Raw genomic sequence first — 7,973 nt, 5'->3', positions numbered from 1 at the left:
ATTTGAGCTGGCAAGGATAACTGCCTGGAGAGTTGTAAGAGACAGAACTCCAGCCTGCATGAAGCCCAGAAAGTTTGATGTAAGATGGGCTGTAGTGGAACACAGCCATGGGCACCCATATCCCAAGGCTCACCATTCTCCTCTAGGCAGCTTTAGCATTTGTTAGCTTCCAGACCCATGGGATGAGGCCAGTCTTACCTGTGTGCTCCCTCGTTTGCCTTCCTCTCCCAAGGTCCCTGCCTGGCCATAACCACTTGCAGTATAACTGCAGCTTTGCAGTTGCCACAACTTCCATAGCTCTTTCACCAGCAGACACTGCCTACCTATTGGAGTGCTTTTACAAACAGAACCCCACCAGTGCCTACCTGCCCACAGACTCCCTCCACTTTCAAGTTATGCTATAACACTACAGTAATCAAAACAGCATGGTTCTGGTAACAAAACAGACACATAGACCAAGAGAACAGGTTAGAGAATTCAGAAATAAACCTGCAATGGGGGGTGGGAAAACTCTATAGTCAATAATTGTTCTGGAACAACTGACCAACCATATGCAAAAAACTAAAACTGAAAAGCTTCTTTTCACCATATTAAAAAAAAAAACTCAAGATGGATTAAAAAGTTTAAAATATGATGTAAAACAACCAAATCCCTAGAAGAAAACCTAGGAGATACCATTCAGGACTAGACCTTGGCAAAGATTTTATAATTAAGTCTCTAAAAGCAATTGCAACAAAAACAAAAAAGGAAAAGTGGTACATAATTAAACTTAAAAACACTTTGTGGGTTTTTTTTGCTTTGTCAAAGATCAGTTGCCTGTAAGTATTTGGCTTTATTTCTGGGTTCTCTATTCTGTTCCATTGGTTTATGCATCTATTTTTATACCAATACCATGCTGTTTTGGTGACTATGGCCTTATAGTATAGTTTGAAGTCAGGTAATGTGATGACTCCAGATTTGTTCTTTTTTGCTTAGCCTTGCTTTGCCTATGTTGGCTCTTTTTTGGTTCTATATCAATTTTAGGATTGTCTTCTCTAGTTCTATAAAGAATGGTGGTGGTATTTTATGGGAATTCCATTGAATTTGTAGATTGCTTTTGGCAATGTGGTCATTTTCACAATATTGTTTCTTCTCATCCATGAGCATGGGCTGTGTTCCATTTGTTTGTGTCATCTAAGATTTCTTTCAGCAGTGATTGTTAGTTTTCCTTGTAGAGGTTTTTCACCACCTTGGTTAGGCATATTCTTAAGGTTTTTTGGTTTGGTTTTGTTTTTTGTTTGTTTGTTGCAGCTATTGTAAAAGGGTTTGAATTCTTCATTTAATTTTCAGGTTGGTTACTGTTGGTGTATAGCAGAGCTACTGATTTGTGTACACTACTTTTGTATCCTGAAACTTTGCTGAATTCTTTGATATGTTCTAGGGATTTTTTGAAGGAATATTTAGGGTTTTCTACATATATGAGCATATTATCAGCAGTGACAGTTTGACTTCCACTTTACTGATTTGGACGCTCTATTCTTTCTCTTGTCTGATTGCTCTGGCTAGAACTTTCAGTACTCTGTTGAATAAAAGTGTGAGAGTGGGTATCCTGGTCTTGTTCTAGTTCTCAGAGGAAATGCTTTCAACTTTACCCTTTTCAGTATTATGTTGGCTGTTGGTAAAATTTTTGGAAGACAACATTTGAAACCCCTTTCTAGACACGGGCCTAGGCAAAGACTTTATGATCAAGAACTCAAAAACAATCCCAAGAAAACAAAAATAAATATGTGGGGCTTAATTAAACTAAATTAAACTTTATATTGCCACCACATTTATTTTGTTTAGAATGGTTGTGGGGAAGTATCCTTGGATACAAAACTAGTATGCTTTGGACTCTTGCCCAAGCTGGTTGTAAAATATTTTTTGTACAATGGAGGCAGAGTGGATAGGTCAATTTAAACCTCCCAGGCCTTGATTAGTGTCAGCATACATTTTGCACAGCAAAAAAGAACAATCAGCAGAGTAAACAGACAGCTCACAGAGTGGGAGAAAATCTTCACAATCTATACATCTGACAAAGGACTAATATACAGAATATACAAAGAACTCAATCAAATTAGAGAGAAAAAAAATTCCACCAAAAAGTGGGCCAAAGAAACGAATAGACGATTCTCAAAAGAAGTTATACAAATGGCCAAGAAACATATGGAAAAATGCTCAACATCACCCATAATTAGGCAAATGCAATTGAAAACCACAATGTGATACCACCATGATTCTGCAAGAATGGCCCTAATAAAAAAAAAATTAATAGATGTTGGCATGGATGTGGAGAAAAGGGAACAATTCTACACTGCTAATGGGAATGTAAACTAGTACAACAGCTATGAAATACTGTGTGGAGATCCCTTAAAGAACTAAAAGTTGAATGACCATTTGATCCAACAATCCCACTACTAGGTATCTTCCCAGAGGAAAAGAAGTCATTACACAAAAAAGAGACTTGCACATGCACATTTATAGCAGCACAATTTGCAATTGCAAAAATATGGAACCAGCCCAAATGCCCATCAACCAATGAGTGCATAAAGAAATTGTGGCATATGTATACAATGGAATATTATTCAGACATTAAAAGAGACAAGTTAATGGCATTTGCAACAACCTTGATGGAACTGGAGACTATTATTCTAAATGAAGTAACTTAAGAATAGACCAAATATTTTTTATGCTCACTCATAAGTGAGAACTAAGCTAGAAATGTGCAAAGGCATAAGAATAATACAACGGACTTTGGAAATAGGGGAAAGAGTGGGAGGGGGTTGAAGGATAAAAGACTACAAACTGGGTTCAGTGTACACTACTTGGGTGACAGGTGAACCAAAATCTCATAAATCACCACAAAATAACTTATTCATGTAAACAAATACCACCTGTTCCCCAAAAACCTGTGAAAATAATAAATAAATAAATAAAATATAAATTGAACCAGGAAAAAAAACAGCTACAGAACTTCCCAAAACAAGAATTTTTAATAGCCAATTTTAAATTGTATGTATTACTTCATAGTCAAATTCTCCATATTGTCAAAAATTCAGGAAAACCTTGACACAAAATTTTATAAAATAAGTGGTTTGGTGAAAGTAATGAGAAAAGCCCATTTCTTCATCTGGTTCCATCTGGTGTAAAACAGAGACAGAGACAGAATGGCCAGATGGTCCCAAAACTGACATACTTTATCAGAAAGTCTGGCTGAATAATACCAAGAACCTAAAACAGGGGCTGGTGGACAGTAGCTGGTCAATAAATATTTGATTAGAATGAGTGAAGAACCTCTTAGGCATCATTGATTCTGAGAAGCCCCTTGAGAACTATGAACACCTAGCAGGGTGGGTCATACAGCTATTAGGTTATTATTAGTTATTAGTTATGAAGTTCAAAGCAATTTAATTGAAAGTATATACATTTTTACACTGTTGGTGGGAGTGTAAATTAGTTCAACCATTGTGGAAGACAGTGTGGTGATTCCTCAAGGATCTAGAAATAAAAATATCATTTGACCCAGCAATCCCATTACTGGGTATATACCCAAAGAATTATAAAGCGTTCTATTATAAAGACACATGCACACATATGTTTATTGTGGCACTGTTCACAATAGCAAAGACTTAGAACCAACCCAAATGCCCACCAATGATAGACTGGATAAATAAAATGTGGCATATATACACCATTGAATACTATGCAACCATAAAAACAGATTCATTCATGTCCTTTGCAGGTACCTGGATGAAACTGGAAACCATCATTCTCAGCAAACTGACACAAGGACAGAAAACCAAACACTGCATGTTCTCACTCATAAGTGGGTGTCAAACAATGAGAACACACGGACACAGGGAGAGGAACATCACACACTGGGGTCTGAGGGTTAGGGGGCTATGGGTGGAATGGCATGGGGTGTGGGTATTGGGGAGGATAGCAGTAAGAGAAATACCTAATCTAGATGATGGGGATATGGATGCAGCAAATCACCACCATGGCATGTGTATACCTATGTGTCAAACCTGCACAATCTGCACATGTACCCCAGAACTTAAAGAATAATGCATAAATTTAAATAAATAAATAATTTTAAAATTAAGAAAAAGAAATTTTATATATTAATAAAACCTTTGTTAATGCCTAATTTATATCTATGTTAATATTTATCACTTTTGAATATTAAAGTTTTGAGTAAAAAAAGAAAACATAAATAAAATTGTTTTCTTAATTTCTTTTTTATTTTGAGCTTTTATTTTATTTATTTATTTTTTATTTTGTGGGTACATAATAGGTTTATAGGTTTATGGAGTACATGAGATGTTTTGATCTAGGCGTAAAATGTGTAATAATCACATCAGAGTAAATAGGATACCAATCACCTTAGAATGTGTACTTTGTGTCACAAGCAATCCAATTACACCCTTTTAGGTTTCTTTCTTAATTTACAATTATATATTAAAAGACTCTGCTGAATTCTTTAGAATGTCAGTTGCAATTTTCAACTCCAGAATTTTTGCCTAGTACTTGTTAATTCTTTTAAATTTCTTTGTTGCTTTTATCTGACAGGATTCTGAATTCATTCTGTGTTATTTAATTGAAATTAAAATTCTTTGAAATTGAAATTCAATTTCATTGACTTTTCTCAAAACAACTAATTTGAATTATCTGTCTGAAAGGTCACACATCTCTGTATCTCCAATATTGGTCCCCGGTTCCTTGGTAAGTTCATTTGATGAGGGCATGTTTTCCTGCACTGTGTTTATGCTTGTGGATGTTCATTAAAGTCAGGAAATTGAAGATTTAGGTATTTACTGTAACTTTTGAAGTTTAAATTTATTTTTACCCATCTTTCTTGGGAATGTTTTTCAGGTATTTGATGAATCTTAGGTAGGTACTGTGATCTAAGTTTTTGGTCATTGAAGCCATATCTGTATTAGGGGATACTGCAAGCCCAGTAACACTGACTCTTGCAGAGTCAGAGGTTATTACCTTGGTTATCTTGGATAATAATTAGAAGAATTCTCTGAATTACTGGGCAGAGATTCTTATTTTCTTTCCTTACTTTCTCCAGAAGAGTCTCTTTATCTGTGCTGAGCTGTTTGGAGTTGGGGGAACAGTGTCTAATTGCACCCAAGTCATAAGACAAAGTTCTTCCCCCTCTTCTCTCTCAATTGCTTGAACAGAGGAGTCTCTCTGGTCATTATCACCCCAGGCCCACAGCAAATACTGCTTGGCTACTGCCAATGTTAACTCAAGATACAGGGATTCTGCAGGTAGATTGTGGTGAATGCTGCCAAGCCTGAGACTCTCCCTTCAGGGCAGTGGTCTCCCTTCTGGCCCAGAGAAGGTGCAGAAATGTTGTTCCAGATATAAGGTTTGAAATTAGGGACCCCAGGAGCTTACTTAGTGCTCTATACTACTGTGGCTTAGCTGGTACCTTAGCTACAAGACAAAGTCACCTTTACTAAGCATAAGCAGTCTTTCCCTGTATCTATCAGAACTGAGAATATGCTGAGTCACGCCTGAAGCCAGCACATATCTGAGTCTCACCCAAGGCCCATGGCAAGTCCTGCCTGACTGATGATTACTCAGATTACATGGGCTGTTTGGTCTGCGAATGATAAATCCCGCCAGAACTGGGCCCTTCCCTTGAATCAGAGGGTTCCCTTCTCCCCAGGGTGTGTCTTTTAATGGAAGCTAGACTATGGAAGAGGACCTCAGGATTCTACTTTGTGCCCTTTCCTACTGTGGCTGAGCTGGTATAGAAGTTGCAGGACAAAGTTCTCTTTACTCTCTCCTCCCCTCTCCTCAAGCAGAAAGGAGTCTTTTCTGGAGTTGCAAAGGTGTACTGACTTGGTTTGGGGGACAGTTGGCATAAGGACTCCCTTGGCCACCTCAGCTGGTGTTTCACCAGGTCACATGCCCACAGGGTCTGCTGAATTGAAGCCCAGAATAGCACCAGGACTTGCCCAGGAACTGGTAGTTCTTGTAGCCTAGACTGCATTTCAAGTTCATTTATTACTCCATGCCACATTAGACCATGGTATTGAGGCTGGCCAGAACTCAGGTTCTGACTGCTGGGATGAACAATTCATCTCTGGCTGAGGCTGGTCTAAAGGCTCCCTCCATGAGCACTGGCCAATTTCTGCCTGGTGTTCCTTTCTGCTGTTGACAGGGTAACACTTACTTCCAATGAAAATCCCACAATCACTGCTCTCTCTCCTCCAAGTGCACAGATTCTACCTCAATGCCACATGGCAAATGTTGGGAGTTGGAAGAGGAGTGGCATCAGCAATTCAAGACTGTCCCTCCTACTCTCTTCAGTGTCTCTTTTAGTGATATAAAGTTAAAATTTTCTACTGTGATCACAAACCTGATTTTAGTTCTTATGAAGGTTTGCGTATGTGTGTGAATAGTTGTTGAATTTGGTGCTTCTCAAGAGAGGACGATTGATGGAAACTTCTATTCAACAATCTTGCTTCACCTTCCTCACTTATTTTTCTTTTGAGATTGTCAATTTTTAGTGTTTACAATGTCAACTGAGTTCTCTGCGATAAATGTTTTATCCTGCAAATTTTCTGAACTTGTTTATTAGTTTGACACATTTTGTGGCATCTTCAACATTTTCTACAATATAAGATCAGGTCATCTGTGAACAGAGATAATTTTACTTCTATTTTGGCTTTTTGACTTGGATGACCTTTATTTCTTTATCTTGACAAATTCCTTTTCCAATACTACCCTGAATAAAGTAGTGAAAGTAAGCATTTTTGTCTTCCAGATACTAAATAAAAAGCTTTTTTTTTTATCTATTAAGTATGCTATTAGCAGTGGGTTTTTCATAAATGGCCTTTATTATGCTGACCAATTTCCTTTTATTTCTAATTTTTGTGTTTTTATCATTAAAGGCTGTTGGCCTTTCTCAAATGCTTTTGCTGCATTAATTGAGACTATCGTGGTTGCTTTTTAACGTTTATTCTGTCCATGTGATATATTACATTGATTCAATTTTGTACGTTGAGCCATCCTATCATTCCAGGAATAAACTTCACTCAATTGTGATACATTATCCTATTACCATGCAACTTAATTCTATTTGCTAGTGTCCTGTAGAGGACTTCTGCATCAATATTTATTAGAAACACTGTTCAATCATTTCCTTTTTTTTTAAATTCCATTTTAGGTTTTAGGGTACATGTGAAGAACATCCAAGATTGTTGCATAGGTACACACATGGCAGTGTGATTTGCTGCCTTCCTCCCCTTCATCTATATCTGGCATTTCTCCCCAAGCTATCTCTCTCCAACTCCCCAACCTCCACTGTTCCTCCCTATTTCCCCCCAAAAGACCCAAGTGTGTAGTGTTTCCCTCCCTGTGTCCATGTGTTCTCATTATTCAACACCCGCCTATGAGTGAGAACATGTGGTGTTTGATTTTCTGTTCTTGTGTCAGTTTGCTGAGAATGATGGTTTCCAGGTTCATCCATGTCCCTGCAAAGGACACGAACTCATCGTTTCTGATGGCTGCATAATATTCCATGGTGTATATGTACAACATTTTCCCTGTCCAGTCTATCATCGATGGGCATTTGTGTTGGTTCCAGGTCTTTGCTATTGTAAACAGTGCTGCAATAAACATTTGTGTGTATGTGTCCTTATAGTAGAACGATTTATAATCCTTTGGATATATACCCATTAATGGGATTGCTGGGTCAAATGGAATTTTGATTTCGAGGTCCTTAAGGAATCGCCACACTGTCTTCCACAATGGTTGAACTAATTTACACTCCCACCAACAGTGTAAAAGTGTTCCTATTTCTCCACATCCTCTCCAGCATCTGTTGTCTCCAGAATTTTTAATGATCGCCATTCTAGCTGGTGTGAGATGGTATCTCGATGTAGTTTTGATTTGCATTTCTCTAATGACCAGTGATGATGAGCATTTTTTCA

Source organism: Cebus imitator, unplaced genomic scaffold (assembly GCF_001604975.1).
Source record: "Cebus imitator isolate Cc_AM_T3 unplaced genomic scaffold, Cebus_imitator-1.0 Scaffold705, whole genome shotgun sequence".
In the NCBI taxonomy this organism is placed as follows: Eukaryota; Metazoa; Chordata; class Mammalia; order Primates; family Cebidae; genus Cebus; species Cebus imitator.
This window is presented reverse-complemented; position numbering follows the sequence as displayed.